We start from the raw sequence: 20593 nt of genomic DNA, 5'->3' as shown, positions 1-20593 counted from the left end.
TCCTGCACGCATTGACTAATGCGAAAGTGCAGAATCGGCAAATGCACGCGTTTTGCGGTTTTAGCAAGAACACAGCTAGTGGTAAAAGGCCCACACACACACATCTGAATGAGAAGGGGCCAGGAGGAGCAATAATACATGTCTGGGGGGCCAATTAGCAGGGGAGGGGAGTGACTAGCAACCGGTTACTGCTAGCTACACCCTTCCCAGTGACATGAATCAAATGATTTGGTTCATGATCCGATTCTTTTTAATGAATTGGATCGAATGAATCGATTCATTGAAAAGAGTCGGACTTCCCATCACTACAGTGCACCGATACTAGGGAGGGGGCGGGGCCAGCACACTGCGGGGTCACGTGTCTGGCGCGGCACGCGGTGACTCACCCCTCTGTCCCTCTCACCTGGCCAGGTGAAGACAATAACGTCATTCAAAGGCGGGGTCAGGAACCGCCCCTGAGAGCATTTCATTGGCCGAGTTCTCTCTGACTGACGCCGGCGTCACCCAATCACCTTCCCGCTCGCGAACTTGTGCCCAATGCTCATCCAGCCACCGTCAGAGCGCACTGAGCGGCGTCTGTGCGGACCTATCAGGGCGAGCTGAGCGGAGAGTGGGCGGAGCCGGCTCGCCAGCGAACTTCGTGCGGCGACCAATGAGGAGAGCGGGCTGTGGGCGGGGCCGGGCGTCTATTGGCTGGGCGGGGGTGTCGCTGTCAGCAGGCTGGAGGTTAGCGCTAGTTGTGTGGGTGAGTCCGGAGCGTACACAGGACACGGGCGCCTCTTCCAGCGACTGACAGCGCGGGGTAAGCCTGGCACCTCTATGGGGGCGCGGGGTGGGCGAGATGGCCGCTCGCTGTGGGCTGCGCTTTGCAGGGGGCAGCTGCAGCATTGTTAGAGGGCAACTCATTGCCGGTTATAGAGCATGTTCTTGGCATACAGTGCTGGGGTTCATATATAGGTTGGCAAGCATAGTTTTTATGTAATGAGCTTTGCCTGTTGTCTAGCTGCTTTCTGACTGGGCTGGCTGTGGCTGTTCTGCACAGTAGCTGCTCCTGATGTCTGGGGACTGGTAGACCTGATCAAGACCCAGGGCTGTTTTTAGGTATAGGCAAACTAGACAAATGCCTGGGGTGACCACTGTAGGTGGAGGTACCACATTGCTCAGCTAGGACTAAGTGCTTCATTGAATTCTGATGGCCCAGCGTTCTCCCCAGGCTCTTTTAGCTGGGTGCGCCACCCAGCAAGTTTTAGTGAGCACCCGGTTGTCATCAGCTCACCTCCTCCTCTGCTATAAGCAGAGTTGTGCAGAGAAGCACCAGCCCTGCATTCTTTCATCTCCCCCCCCACCCGGCTACTTTTTCATGCCACCCAGCTGGAAAAAAAATCTGGAGAGAACACTGGCCAATTGCTAGTTTCATTAGGCAAGCAATGAATGGTTATTCTAAAGCTACACCATGCAATTTTTTTTGTCTGATTCTATTCAATCTAACATGTCCAATCGGGATTTGCTTCGAAATCTGCCATTACAAAACAATGGCAAATTGATTCCCGATCAGACATGTTGAATTGTATTGAATCAATGAATCGAATAGGACAAAAAATAGTATGGTTTAGAGGGGGCTTAAAGCCCCTCATGCAGTTCCACATGCAATCGATTGAATTGGATTGATAAAATTTGGCATGTCTGATTAGCATTCGATCGACTTTAATTTGTTTTCAATGCAAAATCGATCACACTATTGATTGAATCCCCATTGGACATGTTGGATTTAATCGATCCAATTGAATTTAATCAATTGCGTGTGGAATTGCATGGTGTGGGGCTCAACACCAAAAATGGGTCTCTGTGTCGATGCATCTCTGATTGGATTTCATGAACAATATTGTAACCTGTAAAGACCAAGGCTGTATGTAGACAGTATGATGTGAATAAAGTGGCTACACACCCTTAAAAACCATTATGGGAAGGGTGTGTTTTATGGGTTCAGTGAGTTTGGGCCAGAGAGATGTATATGGTTCTAGTAATGACTTGTATGTATGTTACAAACTTATTTTGAGAAATTACATTACTATGTAATGATCTGGTAGGGAGACCAACAGTGCTTTGCCTGGGACACCAAAATGTCCAGAAACAAACTTCTCCGAGAACCTCCTAGAGGATCCTGCTGGTCGCTAATGCTGCTAATATATTGCAATCTGATCAAATGATCAAAACGTTTAGTAAGAGGCGATTCCTTAGGTATACACACGCCAATAGTAGTCCTACGTGGAATGACTGTTCTGAACTATCTCTCAACAGATCTGTTATGTTTATTTGTTTTTAAATGTTTATGGCTAGGTACACGCCATGCAATTTTCCTTAGAGAAACAGTTGCGATCAGGCAGAAACAAATACAACCTACTTATAGCCAGTGAACGATCCCAAGCTCAAACGTGATATGTTTTGCAATCAAGCGCAGATCGGATATGCTAGAAAGCATCCATCGAAATACTGGCCATCCTTCCGTGTGTATGTCCCTTTCGGTTCATTTTCGATTTGTATCCATTCGGAAAAAGGATTCGAAATCTGGTCAGAATTTGGCTAAATTGCATGTGTGTATGCCAAGTTCATTCTATATCTGATATCCGGTCTGTATATCGATCTGATCTCTCGTTCACATAGGATTTGAAGTCAAAAATTGCATGGTGTGTTCCAGGCTTCAGTCGCATGTGGAATGATTGTTCTAAATAATCACTTAACAGATCTATTAAGGCTTGTTTATAAATGGTTTTATTAAACGTTTATCAGCCTTTATATGCTTTGTTGGTTAGAGTGGACTGTTGCTGGTCATTCAGTTTGTAGCAGTTTGATGCTGTTATACAGTGGTAGCCTCTTCTTTGACACTGTACATTTTGCAGTAACATTTTTCCATACAATGACAGCTAAGCAGCACATCAGGTAGATTGTACATGAAGGTGGCACATAAGTATATGATGAACAGCAGTAGTGCAAGCATACCCATAGAGCGTACATGTGGACAGGATATAGGCTATGTACAAAGTAGTGGATACTGGAGTACGATGTGCTGGTAGGTCTGTCTTGTATGCTTTGGTAAGATGAATATTTAGATTTCATATGATTTGATTTCAATATAGGGTGAGATCTGCTAGACTCTCAAGACTAATGGTTGCTCTGTGTATGCCATTTATATCAACTGTTTTGTTTCATCATTCATTCTCAGAGGTTTGCTCTCAGGTTGATGGATGGCAGCAGCATCTGATGTGTTCTTAGTTTGATAGATGAGTTTGCTTCATGTATCAGATGGCTCTGTTGTAAATGTCTCTATACTGACCTATCTGATGCAGGGAGGGGATCGGTGAGATGACCGTTGTCCAAGTCGACATACGTTTTTGTTGTAAATTTATAAGCAGTTTGACACCAGGCCCACCGAATGCCGCTGCTGACGATTTTCGATTGGCCTAACTGCATGCGATCTGCAGTAAAATTACAGACTTGTAAAATTACCATTGCGTTGGTGGGAGGCAAGTAATTGTACTGGAACTGCTGATACGGCTGTTAATAGACTGGAATTTCTATCCAACTGTGCGACTCTGCTGAACCCCAGCACACCCATTACTGCTTACTCTGTAGATCTGCCTAATGGATAGAGGATAGTCTAGGAATGGCCTGGTCATTAGGTTGTGTACAGTCAGTGCTGTGCTGTTACATTACACATAACACATTTCACTGACAGTTTATAAAAAGGCCACCTTTGTTTAGTGGACCTGAACTCTTGCACAGTACAGAAGGGAAACCTAGAGAAATGCACCCTGTATGTATTTAGCGAGTTCAGCCTGTCAAATTCCCCCTCATCTGCGCCTAATCATGAAAGTAAATTGATCTCTTAGCTGTGTCAGCTAGGGCATCTCTACTACCTTGGTAGAGAAGCTAACTTGTAAACACAGGATGTGAGAGTGATATGGAGGCTGCCATATTTATTTCCTTTTTAAACAATAGTTGCCTGGCAATCCTGCTGAACCTCTGCCTCTAATACTTCCTGCAATGTCGCCCCCCCCCCCCTTGTCTTACCTAGGCCATGTAATACAATCAATCGTTTGATTTTATTTATTTATTTATTTATTTTGATCTAATTAAGTGTTTAAAAAAAATAAACGGACAATTTTATTTGCAATTTTTTTATTCAATGGGGGCTTAGTAAAATTAGGTTACAATTTTGATCTTTTTAAAACATTTTGAACAATTGCTTATAAATCGATAATTTAGAAGGTTGTATTACAATCTATGCAGGTGTGGAAATTACAGTAATATTGGTACTTTTAGTTTTATGTACTTAAAGCCTCATACACACAGTACAATTTTCCATCAGATCGCCAAGTGATCTGATAAGAAATTGCATCGTGTGTAGACATCCAAATAGTTGTGTTAAGTACCCAAAATCGATCGGAATCTGGTCGGAAATGATCAAATAGATCTGTCGGAAAATTGTACCATGTGTGCCCAGCTTTATGGTTAAATATCTGTATGTGATCGTGTTATGCACAGCTTTTTGGTATTCTGTACTTCAGGCATGTTCAATAATCCCTAGTAACCAATCAGCATCTGGCTGTGCCTGTTGTACAGTACTGGCTGTTGCTACTGGTATTGCTTTCATACATGACTTGATCCTGTCTGTTCTGTATAACATGAGCTCTTTTCATGGTGTCTCTGCTCCTAGTATGACCTCATTGTGGACTGGCACAGCTCCCTTTGTCATAGTCTCATACCTGCTATCGCAATGCTTTGTTCTGTGACTGGAAGCACAATCCCATCATAGTTTAGTATCGCTCAGTCCTCTCGGTACCTTTTGTCTAATCTTTGTACTTTGTGCCTTGTGAATAACCTCATTGCTCATTGTCATCGTTTATCTCCCCAGCAGAATAGTGCCTACCGTTTATGCTTCATGAAAATGCAGTCCTGTTATCTGAAATATTTTGTGCGACCTTTTTCTAACTATCATCCTACTGCAGGGGTCTCAAACTCAATTTACCTGGGGGGCCGCAGGAGGCAAAGTCAGGACGAGGCTGGGCCGTATAAGGAATTTCACAATCGCGGCACATCGCCGCCTCTGCCCGCCCCTCTCACTTTTCCTTCAGAGAGGGGCGGGGAGAGGCGGCGATCCGTGCGGCTATAGACGTCAGGAGAAGCAGAGCTGAAGCTGAAAGCTCTGCCCCTTCCTGGAAATGCCGGCGGATTGCCCCCCCCCCGGGTGATTTGGGGGCTCTGCAGCCCTCGTTTAGCGGCGGGGATGCGGTGGATTACTTGGGAGCACTGAAGCGAACTATAAGGAAGCTTTTGCCGACGAGGGCCACAAAATATTGTATCGAGGGCCGCAAATGGCCCGCGGGCCACAAGTTTGAGACCCCTGTCCTACAGGAACGCTGCCTGGCTCTGTCCTATGGAGGCATTTTGATGCTAGGTACACATAATGCGCTTTTTTCAGGGCTGTGGTACTCCGGCTCCTCAGTTTATGAAACCTCCGACTCCATAGTCTAATACTTACCAGGCCTGTGGATTTTGTACAAAAACCATCACTCCGACTCCTCCAGTTTTTTAAAATCTCCAACTCCGGGTACCCAAAATTGGTCCGACTCCACAGCCCTATTTTTTTTTTTTCCCCCCCGTTGTTTTCTGATTTGATCCTCTTCACTTTCTGAGAAATCGATCAGAAAAACGATCGGACATGTCAGAAATTATCTATCGAACCATCTAGCTGGCACAAAATTGTATGGTGTGTAGCTAGCATGAGGCTCATAGTGGCAACTTTGCATAATGTAGTTGTCTGCCAACTCACAAGGAGTAGTCAATCTCAGGGGACATATTTATCTGTGCTACATTGTCACCCGAGACCATCATATCTTTATTGTTCCCACACAGTGAAAATCGAATTTGTACTGTATATATGTGGCTTTATGCCTGGTACACACTATTCAATTTCCAATCAGAATGCCGGTCTAATCAAAATGTTCTAACCGGTCCAAACTGATTCCCGATCATATTTCTGATCAATTTTGTACAGAATTGGTCGGAAAATCAATCAGATGGGACCAGTCGGAAATTGTTGATTAAACCGTCAATCTGACGCGAAATTGCATCGTGTGTACCAGGGCCAGTTCCCACAGACAGCAGTGTAGCAGTTATGAAAAGCAAACTTGAATTGATCCCAAAAAAAGTTTAACCTCTTGCTGACCGCGTCACGCCGATTGGCGTGGCTGCGGCGGCGGCATCCCCAGGACCGCCTAACGCCAATTGGTGTGGAGTCCTGGGGCTCTGTTTTGCAGGAGATCGTGCGCAGGCTGCGCGCGCATCTGCTGCTTGGGGAGCGGAGCCCCGCCCCCAGTCTCCGAGCGGCTATTGCCGCTCGGGAGACTGTTAGACGGTGTGATCGCCGTCTATTTACATGGTGCAGCGCTGCACTGGGGACAGCCGTGTACCACGGCTGTTCCCCTGGGGGACAAGAGAGCGATCGGCTCTCATAGGGTGAAGCCTATGAGAGCTGATCGCAATGATTGACTGGCTGGCTGGTTGGCTGGGGTGGGGGGGGGGGGTATTTAAAGAAACGGGTTTGAAAAAAAGACAATATTTATTTAAAAAAAAAAAATATGGGGGGGGGAGCGATCAGACCCCACCAACAGAGAGCTCTGTTTGGTGGGGAGAAAAGGGGGGGGGGGATCACTTGTGTGCTGTGTTGTGCGGCCCTGCAGCTTGGCCTTAAAGCTGCAGTGGCCTATTTTGCAAAAAAATGGCCTTGTCACTAGGGGGGTTTAGCCCTGCAGTCCTCAAGAGGTTACAGGACAACTGAAGTGAGAAATATGTGGAGGCTGCCATATTTATTTCCTGTTAAATAATACCAGTTGTCAAATCAGAAACATCAGATCTGCTGCATGCTTGTTCAGGGTCTGAGGATAAGAGTATTAGAGGCAGAGGATCAGCAGGACAGCCAGGCAACATATTTAAAGTGGACCTGAACTCTTGCACAGGACTGAAGAAATACATAGAGAAATGCACTCTGTATGTATTTAGAGAGTTTTGCTTGTTTAATTCTACCTCCTCCGTGTCTAATCACAAGTTGTGGTCTTGATCTCTCCCCTGTGTCACATGACTACCTACGGCAGATAAGCACATTTGAAAGCACAGGAGGTTAACAATATGTCTGCCTCTGTGAATCAGGAAGTAGAAACAGTGAAGATTTACTTTAGTATTTGTATAAGGTGTAACAAAGATTTTTTTTATTTTTTTTATTTAACCCTCTGTGGACCGACTGCCTAACCCCCCCCCCCCCCCTTAAAAGGGAACTGAAGTAAGAGGTATATGGAGGCTGCGATATTTATTTCATTTGATCAATACCAGTTGCCTGGCAGCCCTGCTGGTCTATTTCTCTGCAGTAGTATCTGAATAACACCAGAAACAAGCATGCAGCTAATCTTGTCAGATCTGACTTTAAAGTCTGAAACACCTGATCTGCTGCATGCTTGTTCAGTGGCTATGGCTAATAGTATTAGAGGCAGAGGATCAGCAGGGCTACCAGGCAACTGGTATTGCTTAAAAGGAAATAAATATGGCAGCCTCCGTATACCTTACTTCAGTTCCCCTTTAAGTACCAGGCCACTTTACATGCGGGAGGAGGGGTGTGTTGGGGGGGGGGGGTGGGGGTCAGGCAGCCGGATCCCGATCCCCAGTACAGCTAGCTGGGCATGGTGTAGCCAGGTGTCCCTGTATTGCCAGTAGCCTTTACTCGCCTCCCAGGCTCCAGCCCCCTCCACTCTGACCGGTGTAAAGTCTGATTGTGCTGCCCGGAAGCTCCCTTCCACACTAAGTAGCACGCATGCTCAGTGTGAAGTTAATGATGCTGCTGGAGCTAAAATACTAAATATCTCCGCTCCCATACCTCTTACACTCCCCCAATTTTCAGGGTAGGGAGGGGACCCCCCGAACGACCTTTATGCCAAATTGCAGCCCCCGAGCCCCGCTGGTTCAGGAGATAGATTAGAGAAATCTATCTCGGGAACCAGCGGATCTCGGGGCTGCAATTTGGCATAGAGGTCGTTCTGGGGGTCCCCTCCCCACCCTGAAAATTTGGGGAGTGTAAGAGGTGTGGGACCGGAGATATTTAGTATTTTACCACCAGCAGCATCATTCAATAGGAAATGTGGCCGCACAGTCTCCTACTGCGCATGCGGGGCAGCGCAAATCCTCAGGCAGCGTAATCAGACACAACACCGGCCAGAGCGGAGGGGAGCGCCGATCGCCAGGGGAACGTCAGGAAGGTGAATCCCTGTCCTCTTCCCCCTCAGACCGCCGCTGCCAACAGTGATCACTACAATCTGCCGGTGATCATGTGATCTGAAGTTAATCACGATGGGGCACCTCTTGGGTGCCCATGATTGCACCAGGAGCGGAAACGGCTGGTGGCGTAAATCATACGCTGCGTCAGTTAGGCAGCCACAAGTGCGGTGTTGGATTTACTATGCGCGGTCCCCACATGGTTAAAGGTTGTTATGCTGTTGCTTATCTTTTTTTTAGAGCATAGAGGATGTTCTGAGTTCAGGTCCGCTTTAAAAGGAAAAAAATATGGCAGCCTCCATAGGCCTCTTGCTACAGTTGTCCTTTAAGGGCAACTGAAGTAAGAGGTATGCGGAGGCTGCCATATTTATTTACTTTTAATCAATACCAGTTGCCTGGAAACCCTGCTTTACTATTTCTCTGCAGTAGTATCTGAATAACACCAGAAACAAGCATGCAGCTAGTCTTGTCAGATCTGACTTTAAAGTCTGACACACCTGATCTGCTGCATGCTTGTTCAGGGGCTATGGCTAATAGTATTAGAGGTAGAGGATCAGCAGGGCTGCCAGGCAACTCGTATTGCTTAAAAGGAAATAAACATGGCAGCCTCCATATACCTCTTACTTCAGTTCCCCTTTAAAAGCAAAACTGAAGTGAGAGGGATATGGAGGCTTCCATATTTTTTTCCTTTTAGGCCTCTTTCACAGTTTGACGTTAAAGTCGCACGTTAGAAAATGTTTCTACGCAGACTGACGCACAGCAATATTAAGTCTTTGCGACTTTCACAGTGCACACGTTGTTTTGTGTGTAGCGTTTTCGTTCCATCGTAAATTCAAGATTTTTGTGTTGTTGCACATGCTCCAGTTTTGTTTTTATATTTTTTTTTTGTAGTATCCGAAGTAATCACTGTTACAACGTGAATCTTAATTTCTTTGTTTTGTTTGTTTTTAATATGGAACATTAACGTCACATGTAAAAAGCGCCAATAAGGTCGCACCACGTGTAAGCAATTGCGATTGATTGGTTGATAACTTAACGCAGTGTTAAAGAACGCACAATAACGTCAGTTAGTCTATATGCGTTGCGTTAGGGCCACCTTAACGTCGCACTGAAACGCAACGTCCTACTGTGGAAGAGGCCTTAAAAATACCAGTTGCCTGGCAGTCCTGCTAATCTGTCATGCATCAGTGGTGACCCATAAGAGAGCTTCTTCTTAGTATGCGATTTGAGGGGTTGGGGTGAGAGAAATGACTTAGCTACAGAAGCTGGTCCTGTGGCTTCTCATCTGTAAGGTGGTCTCTATCTCCTCCACACATTCCGGCTTCGGTAGGTGCGTGCACCCGCTGCAGTGCATGCTGGAAGGTGTAGTCCGATGTTGTTCTTAAAGGACAACTGAAGCGACCAGTATACGGAGGCTGCCGTATTTATTTCCTGTTAAACAATACCAGTTGCCTGGCAGCCCTACTGATCTATTTGTCTGCAGTAGTGTCTGAATAACACCAGAAACAAGCATGCAGCTAGTCTTGTCAGATGTGACAATGTCAGACATCGGATTTGCTGCATGCTTGTTCAGGGGCTATGAATTAAAAGTATAAGTGGCAGAGGATCAGCATGACAGCCAGGCAACTGGTATTGCTTGAAAGGAAATATGGCAGCCTCCTTATCCCTCTTGCTTCAGGTGCAGATACTTGCTCGATTCATTTTTTTTTTTTTTTTTTTTTTTTTTCCCTAGCAGAATCTATCATTATGATCTGTGGCCGTCTGATTGTAATTTCGGTTGATTTTAGGACTACATCGGATGACGAGGGGCATCTGGCAGTGTATGGCCACCCTTAGGAAACTTGTGTGTGTTTTTTTTTTTTTGTGAACCTATTCACATGTTACTAGCCCTACTAAGAATTTACTTAAAGGGGCACTATGGCGAAATATTGTAAAATATGTGCAAACGGATACAAATAAGTACATGTTTTCCAGAGTAAAATAATCCATACATGACTTATCTCCTATGTTGCTGTCACTTACAGTAGGTAGTAGAAATCTGACAGAAGTGACAGGTTTTGGACTAGTCCATCTATTTATAGGGGATTCTCAGCAAGGCTTTTATTCTTTATAAAAATATTCCCTAAAAAGGATTTAAACAATGATGCTGGCCAGCTTCCCTGCTCGCTACAGTTTTTTTTGGCAGTTGGACAGAGCAACTGCCATTCACTAAGTGCTCTTGAAAATAAATATATCCCTGAAAATCCCCCCCATGAAGAGATGGACTAATCCAAAACCTGTCACTTCTATCAGGATTTCTGCTACCTACGGTAAGTGACAGCAACATAGGAGAAAAGTAATGTATGGCTCATTTTACTCTGGAAAAAAAACAAACTTCTTATTTGTATATGTTTGCATATTTTTAAAATTTTACAATTTTTCGCCACAGTGCCCCTTTAAAATCACTTTGTTTTCCAGTATAGGAAGAGTTAAAAAAACAAACAAAAACAAAACCTTGGAGTTATCTATGCAGAAGAGCTTCTGTGAGCTAGTGACTTGTTTTCTGAAGAACTTAAAGGGAAGGTGAGAGGGATATGGAGGCTGCCATAGTGATTTGCTCTTAAACAATGCCAGTTGCCTGGCTGTCCTGCTGATCTGGCATAAGTCAAAACCCTGGAACAAGCATATGGCTAATCCAGTAAAAGCTTAGAGTACCTGATCTTCTGCATGCTTGTTCAGGGTCTGGCTAAAAGTATTAGACACAGAAGATTGGGAGGACTGCCAGGCAACTGGTATTGTTTAAAAGGAAATGAATATGGCAGCCTCTATCACTCACATTGGGTTCACAGCAAGACATCTTGAGATAAGGTTCAACTGCGGGAAAGTTCAAAGGGTCATTACTGCAACTGGAAGCTGCGGCTGTTTCCAAATCATGCAATAAATCTGCACGGTCTACTTACTGCTTTCATGGAAGCAGCTGCTCTGCTGAGGCAGCCAGCTGACACAGCTGAGACTAAATTAGTTGTGATTAGTCACAGATGAGGGGGCGGAGTGGACAGGCTGCGTTTCGCTGTTTCCTTTCAGTCCTGTGCAAGAGTTCAGGCCGGCTCTAAGTGAGACAGTTGCTTAAAAGTGCGATCCACCTGTCCACTTTAGTTTGCGCTTACGACTTTGTTTAGACAGCTGGTTGTGCGAGCGGCTGGAAATCCGCATGCATCGGGTTTCCAGACTTTTGCATGTGCATGATGTAGATGTGACCTCACCTGCAGTGCACTCCCGGCCGCAAGATCTAGGACATGCACAATGCTGCGCTACTCCATTTAGGTGACAAAGGAGGGGGTGGTTGACATGACAGCTTCCCATACATGCCAGATCCTCCCGTTTTTTTTTTTTTTTTCCAATTCCTTTTGGCTCTGATATCCTTTAAAGTGGATCCGAGAAACTTTTTCTCATTGCATAATTGTGTTCCTTTCATATAGTTTATAGGGCAATCCCCAAGCCAAATACTTTTTTTATTACTCTAATTCCCTATAAACTAAACAAGCCTCATCCACAGCTTTTTTTTTTTTCAGAGCTCCTTGGCACTCAGTCCCAGGTAGCGGGCTTATGGGAGCTCAGTCTGGGCAGGAGGAGGAGGTTACTAACCAGAGATTTCAGAGGCAGAGGGGAGGAGGGAGGAAGAGAGGGGACTGAATTTACACACAGGCAAGCTGATAGCATCTCCAGCCCTCAGCCTGTGACAATGTGACAAACAGAACATGGCTGCCCTCATTGTATCACCGGAATTAATAATCATAAACTATTGAAGCTGTTTGCTGCTAGATATGCTGTCATAACTTTAGATATATAGACAAGTTACTTGTTATAGTTAGTTTTTCACCTCGGATCCGCTTTAAGGTAAATGTTTTTGGGATGGAGATTTTACCTTAGCAGCGTGTTTTTGGTATCAAACTTGTGTTGTGCCAGCAATCGCACATTTGCCAATACACATGGAGTATGTCTGTGCTGTTTCAGTGTGAGCCAGTGTACTTTGCTCTCCAGCTCCTTTTCTCTTACACACACACACACACACACACACACACACACACACACACACACACACACACACACACACACACACACACACACACACACACACACACACACACACACACACACACACACACACACACACACACACACACACACACACACACACACACACACACACACACACACACACACACACACACACACACACACACACACACACACACACACACACACACACACACGTTTATTAGCTGTACCTGTACTACTTTGAAATGAGCTGTGGGTTGCCGGCGGTCAGGCTTGTGTGTCCCGGCATTGGTGCTGTTCCTGGCATGACTAGTGCATCTGCCTTTGTACTGCGCCTCGGTGAACTTTGTCTGCAGTGTTCTGATAGGGCCTCCGCCCACTCCCCAGCCGCTGGGAATATTCTCTAAAGTAACCGGCTTTTATTTGCTGATGGTGCAGGACAATGGCAGCTTGTGTGGGTGAAGGTCTGTCTTTGTCATCAGTAAGCACATGACTGAGGTTGCCACATGGCTCTGGGCAGTGTTTTTGTTTCCCTGTGAAGAGTATGTGTTTGTATGCACATGGCTGCAGGAGAGGCATCAGGGCAGCTTAGGCTCTGGTCAAGGCTAATCAGAATGAGAGATGTTGATCTGTAATGGTCCACACACACTGAATCTGTTGCGTTCCACCACTAGAAACATTATCATAGCCAGGGCTGTGGAGTCGGAGCAGTTTTGGGTACCCGGAGTCTGAGTTGGAGCCGGAGATTTCATAAACTGAGGAGTCGGAAGATTTTTGTACAGACTCCTCAGCCCTGATCATGGCACACCTGTCCTCCACTGGCTCGCTTTAGCACTGGGACCCCGAAAAATTGCTTGTCAACAGCTAATGCATGTGCTCTAGTACCTAGGTTCTCAACATGTGGTACGCGTACCCCAGGGGGTACTTCAGATGGTTCCAGGGGGTACTCAGGTTTGATATACTTAATTAAGAACAAATTTAGATTTTTAGAAAATTATAAATCTTATTTAAACACCAAGTTAGTATTTTAGCTAATTAAAAGCAATAGTTAATGCTTTTATATTGTTTAGAACCAATTATCATGTGCTACAAATAAATATAAATTTGTCTAGGGGTACTTGTGGTAATGTTTACTATACTAGGGGGTACTTGGTGAGTACAGGGTTTTAAAAGGGGTACATACTAATAAAATGTTGAGAAACACTGCTCTAGTACAAACCCGATCGAGATTTGCCTACTAGGGGTCCCAATGCTGGAACGAGCCAGTGGAGGGCAGGGTAAGCCTTTCCAGGATCCAGAGGCTTCATCCTCTCGAGTTATTTATTTTATTGTATTTATAGAGTGCCAACATATTATGTAGTATCCATTTGCTTGCCGGGAGCCAAGCACCACTTTTTTCCTGATTTCTAATGGCTATATGAGCAGCCATTTTCCCGCCTCCTTCTAGCTGGCCATTATTTATCCAGGGAAAGGTGTGAAGAAAGCAGCTGTGACTTCACTAAACTCTTTGAAGCATAGTGTCCGATTTCTCCCCCCCCCCCCACTGATGAAAGCTTTTGTATGCTCTCTGCTAATGTGTGCAATAAAATTACAGCAGTCCTCATCTTCCTGAAATTTCTGCAGCCTTGGAAGTAGGGTAATAAAACACTCTGCTAAACTTTTAAATGTAAAAAAAGTTAGGATTTTTCTTTTTGTAATAGACCACATTGTTGGCATGCATGTTTAATGTACTATTGACATGCTTTGTGTGCTAAAAATGGTGCTCGGTTCACTTTAAGGCTTAGGGACATGGGCACACTAATGCGCTGCGCATCAGCGCGTTGACACTATGTACTGTTGCACATATTTTAACTCAGAGCTGTCCCATTAACTAGTTGCTAGGGACTATGCTGCATCACAGCGCAACGCAGGTGCTATGCGTTTTAGTATACCGCACAGCCACTTGGTTCTGCAACACATCAGCATTTTTTTGCACTTTAATCGCTACAAAAAATTATACGTGCAGCACGTTTGCGATTTTTAACAAAATTGCAGCGGGGCTGTGGGGAAAACCCCGATAGGATGACGCTGCACTAGTGCTTTACCTGTCGGCAAGCGCAACACATTTGCTTCCGGTATGAATCGGCTTTTTCTGATGTGTTCATTAGTCCTAAAATTGCATAATGTGTAATGAGGCGAACGATGCCGCCGATGGTCGCTGTCCATTCACCGATCCAGCGCCTGGGAACACTTGTACACGTGCTAGGTTCCTTCTGATCCGATATCGAGGTGGCACCATGTACTTCTCCTCCTCGCACACTGAACAGCACTGGCTGCCCACGGACTTGTGACGGAAGACCGGCCATCTGCTTACTGACTTACATCCAAGAGCTTTTTAGTCACCTAAGAGGGGAGGATGGTGTAGCCATGTATAATTGGATTATCGGAGTGGGCCAGAGTTTCCAACCATTCTGTTTCCCCCTTATGGCTGTTACTGGGTATTTTACTGTATGGATACTTGGCATAGTTATGTTCTGCTTATCCAGCAACTATACTAGTGTGTAATCTCTGATTCAGCAAGTGGATGACCTGCTAGGAAGTGAAAGCAGATGACTTGGTGATCAGCTGGTAGCTAGTGACATCATTTACTAGCATTCCTTCCCATGGGTCATTTGACTTTTGGTAAATCCCGAATATCTCTGGGCTGCTTCCTCCTCTCTCTGTAGTCAATTAAATACTGAGAATTTTAGCCATACTTGTGTCAATAATGCCCAGACTTAGAAGTGAATTCAATAGTAGTGATAGATTCATTCTCCATCTTGCCTTCACTATGTCTGGTGAAGAATCGATCAAGCTGCTACTGGTGCATGCATGGCAATTTATTGGGTATAAAAGATGGCCACTCCATAAAATGGACCCAAATTAAAAATACAAGATTTCAGAAATCTATTTTCTAAATTACAATATGAAAATAGCAGCCTTTTTTTCAGCTGGTTGATAACAAATATAAAATTTTGCATTTATTGGAGGAACCCCTCCCTTCCTTATTGCCGGGACAGAATCCGGCAGACCGGTGGAGGAGATAAAAAAACAAAACACAGGCTGCTACTGATGATGTCACAGGGGAGGTGATATCAGCTTGTGTGAGATTTCACATAGACGACGCCCCTGTGAGGGAGGGTAGCTGATGACAAACACACCCATGATCTAAAACCTCCTACTAAGCTCAGAAGTAATGGCTGCCACCTGTATAACCCTAGTTATGAAAAGAGAAGGGTGAAAAGCATGCACTGAAATGCTCATAGGCTTGGAGTGTTTATTTATCTTTGTATGTGTCAGAGTGGTGCAACTAAATATTTTGAATTAAAGTTTGGTTTGGGTCCGCTTTAACCTACCCAACAGCACTCTCCTTTCCAGGTTAGAACCTGCTGTTGTGTTTCCCATGCTGGATCAGAAGTTTGATGAGGTCTCTGTCCTCAGCTATGCCAATTCAGCATCAACAGGGGGTGGAATTTGCTTTGGATATACTGGAACTTTGCAGCAAGCTAATGAAATTTGGGAGCTGCATGTTTGTTCTTTTGCAGTTCCCAGGTCTGATTAACCCATTGTACAGTGCACCGGTCCAGCCCCATCAAGATTCAATTCTTGAATTCTTATTTGCGTTGAAAATGGGATGGTTCCTGGTGGTTGAGATTCCAACCGCCAAAGTTCTGTAATGAGACCAGGAGCCCGATGGTGCATTATAGTTAGGAAAAATTGGCATGAGTAAGATATACTTACAAGGGTGGGTTGCACTCCTGCAACCATCGGCAAAGCTTACGGAAATTGACCGCTTCCATTCGGTATCCCAGATCCGCTTGGCAGGTGCTGGTCGGTTGCTCTTCTTAGGTATTTGGATACATGGTGTACTATCTACTACACTGAAGGGTTGGACTACAACAGAACTTTTTGGAAGTGCCCAGAATATAATTAATTTTAAATTTATAAAGTATAGGAGTAACTGGGTCTTGACTTCATAAAGGGACAAACCATATGGGTAAAAATTGTTTTAATGATGCACAAAAAGGGTGTGTGTGTGTGGGGGTCCGGGGGGGGGGGGGGGGGGGGGCAGCGCTGGACTGCCTGCAGCTACAGGGGAGGGGGAAGCCTCATTAGGCTTCCCCCTCCCGAGGTGAGTACTCCCTAGGGGAATTTTTATTTTTTTTTGTTACAGGTTCTCTTTAAGGGCTCTGCCTCCAAATCTCCTCTTCCTATTCAGTAAGCCAGCACCTAGTCAGTAAGGAGTTCTTGGGCAAGACTTCTTAACATTGCTACTGAGTGTGCTCTAGTGGTTTGAGTCCGTCAGGAGAAAAGCGCTGTACAAGACACTGGAATTATTGGAATTGCACTTCTGCTTGCAGAGTGCCGGCAGCACAAGAGTTAAGCACACAGGCTTCCCATATCTCATCCATGTGAGAAATGTCTTGTGTACTCCCTAGTTTAGTCATGGGAAGGTCTGTGACTCCATAGAGTGATGGGGCAAGGGCAGGGCCTGGGGCGAGGCCCAGACGCCACCAGGTTATAGCAGAACCGTAGGAAGCTGAAGGGACTTTGGGCGTTGCTGGCTTTGAGGTAGGCTTGTCCCGCTGGATAAGTAGCCTGTAATCTCCCTGAATGTTTTTACCTGGAAGGTGCAGACTGAGCAAACAGCAGTATGACGCACGACTCTTACCTGACAGAGGCGGCCTGTCTTCCCTGGATACCCGCCAGCTGCCAGACAGGATCGTTCTTCTGCTCCCTCCCATCCCAGTTTATTTGGCAAGCTTTGTTAGCTCGGTATCTGTTGTGAAACAAAACGCCTGTGCGAGCCGCCTCAGATGGAAGCTACTATTCTGACTTTCTCTCGATGGAAATAATATTGCTAATAGCAGATATTTTCAAATTTCAACAAAATACATGAAAGAAATTAGGAATGTACACGCATCCAATCTTGATTGGACAATCGCCGGCAGTTTTACCACTCCCATCTAGTATGAGGGCCAATAGATTTTAAAAAAATGTTCAACAGGTTGTGTAGGTAAACTCTCTCAGAAATCATGAAAGTGTCAAAATTGTCCAATCAAAATGCTGTGTTAGAGCAGGGGTAGGAAACCTATGGCTCCGGGAGCCAGATATGGCTCTTTGGATGGCTACAACTGGCTCACAGTTAGGGGGTCATTCACTAAGCTACACTGCTCAAGCAGCGCAGCTTAGAGTGGCATTTTCAAAGTAGGCATGCACTACTCATTTACTCACGCTCCCTCCACCCCCCCCCCCCCCTCATGGCTGCTCCAATTGTCCCACCCTGAACCCTGTCAGGTCCAGTGACTTTGTAGGATGAGATCCCCCCCCCCCCCTTTAATTGGCCCAATAAGCTGCATGTCACTTAACAGGCAGCCTATTTGACTAAAGTAGGAGTGGGGATCTCGTCCTACAAAGTGAATCAACCCCCAAGTCAACTAGCTAATTGTACAAGCTGTTTGTCAGTATTTCTCCTGTCTGGCTCTCAGGGAAATTGCGGATGTTGCTGAAACCCAAGAGAAGCTGAAGACATGTTTGACACTTCCACTGCCCGGAGAATCAACTGTATATATACATCACCATAGCAACAGGGACGTGAGCCCTCTGATGCGCATGCGCGCTGTCCCAGTTTGAAATATATTGTATGGCTCTCACGGAATACATTTAAAATATGTGGCGTTTATGGCTCTCTCAGCCAAAAAGATTCCTGACCCCTGTGTTAGAGGATTAAAGGCCCATACGCATACTAGATGGAGTGGCACAGATGAGATGTCACAGGGAGACAAAACTATCGCCCCTCGTTTGGCCAAATTGATCCTCCTGGCGGCAGTTAGGGGGCTGCAGTACACATGCCAGATTATCTGGTGCTCACATCCAGTTTTGACAAACTATTGGTCAGTCTTACCACTTCCATGTGGTGTGAGTGTTAACCTGCGCGCACTGTTCATAGAATTCAAAATCTGCTGGCCCTCCTCCATTGCCTGTGCATGCACCCTTATCCCCCCAAATCACCAAGTTATTGTATAAGAACCATTTCGGCAAAAATTACATTTAGGGCTTGTTTCCACTGTTGCGACGCGATTTCGCCGGCATTCCGACGCTTGTAAAAGCGGATGCGTTTCCACATGCGTTTTTACCCGCGATTTCGCGTGCCATTTCGCATGGCAAGGTGCCATGCGAAATTAACCATGACACTGCCAGGGCAAAATAAAATTGAAAAAGGTGCGAAATCGCGGGTAAAAACGCATGTAACAAACGCATGCGTTTTTACTATTAAATACATTAGCGGCGATTCGCATGCATTCCACTCGCAGGCGAATTCGTTGGCTCTTTTGTGCGTTTTTTTACCGCTGAAAAAAACGCACCTCAACAACGCTACAGTGGAAACAGGCCCATCCACTTGCATTACATGTGCGAATCCGCATGCATTGGACGCATGCGGATTCGCGATAGTGGGAACGAGCCCTTACACTACCAATATTCCTCCTGTTCAAATAACAGGAGACATAAAAATATTTACTATACTTGGTGCCAATAAAATGCTACAGGTATTGCCTTCTGCACTTGGATTCTTGCGTACTAAAAGCCATTACTTCACTGCAGTAATAGTAATATGTAGAAAAGTAATGGCAATTAGAAGTCTTCATGGGAGGCGGGGGGGTTGCAGGACTAAGCAATATGGTGCTTACGGAGAGCTGCTACATAGTGCTGACGAGTCTAGTTTCTCTGCTTCTGCCCTGTCCCGTCACCTCAAGCTTGGACAGTCGAACCACCAAATTTGTGTATGTTGGGTTGGCATTCCTGCCTGATCAGTCGCTACTTTGGAAATTGGAGAGCGACGAATCATCTAAAAGATGGGCTGTGTACATGTGAGGGGATCTACAGACAAAGCGCTAGATAAAACAGAAAACTAGAGGTTCCATTCTGTACCGTTCTGAGGCCTGGTTCCCACAGATGTCAAGGCTAGCGGTTTGGGTCCCTACACTGATTTTCTGGCATTTACCGCCTCTGAAACCTGCTTGCTTTTGGAGATGCGACACCGGGATCAACGGCCAGGCTTTCATGAAAGCCAGCCCAAAATGCTCCCATTCACTTGAATGGGACGGCGGTATTTCCCCAAAAAGTCGCGTCTGAAATGCTGCAAAAGCGTGCGTGTGAACCAGCCCTCTGAGGCTCTCCAATTTTTTAATTTTTTTTCTTTGTAGGACAGCCACATTAGACAAGGCATTAATATCGCGCTTTTCAAAGCACTAGAGCTACAAGCCACTAAGGCGCGCTCAGTAGGCAGTAGCCATGTTAGGGAGGTGCTGGCTTACTGAACAGGAAGATATGAGATTTGAACGCTACAGCCACTAAGGAGGTACTGGCTTACTGAACAGGAAGAGCTGAGATTTGAACGCTGGTCTCCTGTGTCAGAGGTAGAGCTATCACACTATCCAGTCACTGCCATTAGACTGCTCGAAGCAAGAATTTGCTATAGACGAATTTCCATGTTCTCCAGTCTGCTGGTCTCTGCCAGTGTGCGATCCCATATGTTGTGTGAGGAGGGAGAAGCAATATTTGCAGTGAAGATGATGGCAGGCCATATTGCCGGCTTATTGTCTTGCTGTTATTGACACTGCCTCTTTGTACGCACAAGCAGTGCTTTTGGCAGATGCTGCGTCCCGAGGCAGCAGCCGTACAGCCGCGCTGGCTATTTTTGGCACCGCCATCCTGCCAGTTGGAATCTTTTTGTTTTGCTTTTCAAACAAATGGAAATTCTTTTCCTGGCAGCTTCAGCTCCATCTGAAATGTGATTTCATTGTGTGTTGCGATGGACTTCCTATGTTAACCCAGTTATAGCCGTGCCCTTGCCAGACGCGGCTTACCTGACGTCCTTCAGCTGCTGCATTGTGATATGAAGCTATGATGGTTATAGTTAGTCCTTTGGGGTTCACAATTAAAGGGAACCTGAGATGAGAGGCATGTTTCTTTCCTTTTAAGCAAAACACATTGCCTGGCCACCCTACTGATCCTCTGCCTCTAATACTTTAAGCCATAGACCCTGAACAAGCATGCAGATCAGATGTTTGGCTGAAGTTTGATTGGATTTACTGTATGCTTGTTTCAGGTGTGTGACGGACACTAATGCATTGAAAGATCAGAAGGATGCCAGGGAACTAGTATTGATTTTAAAGGGTATTAGTATGGCAGCCTCCATATCACTCACATCAGGTGT

At 45.5% G+C, this 20593-nt stretch overlaps 1 protein-coding gene across 1 annotated transcript in view; it reads left to right on the top strand.

Annotated features, from left to right (window-relative positions):
• Positions 1 to 712: 712 nt before the first annotated feature.
• The window catches only part of JUP (junction plakoglobin), a 154108-nt gene continuing 134227 nt past the window's right edge, over positions 713 to 20593 (top strand). Inside the window, exon 1 of the mRNA XM_068263326.1 lies at positions 713 to 802. The gene's annotated coding sequence lies outside the window, so the exon portion shown is untranslated. The remainder of the gene's footprint in view (positions 803 to 20593) is intronic.

The sequence above is a fragment of the Hyperolius riggenbachi genome, chromosome 12 (genome assembly GCF_040937935.1).
Source record: "Hyperolius riggenbachi isolate aHypRig1 chromosome 12, aHypRig1.pri, whole genome shotgun sequence".
In the NCBI taxonomy this organism is placed as follows: Eukaryota; Metazoa; Chordata; class Amphibia; order Anura; family Hyperoliidae; genus Hyperolius; species Hyperolius riggenbachi.
The sequence above is the reverse complement of the archived record's forward strand: the minus strand, read 5'-3'. Positions and strand labels throughout refer to the sequence as shown.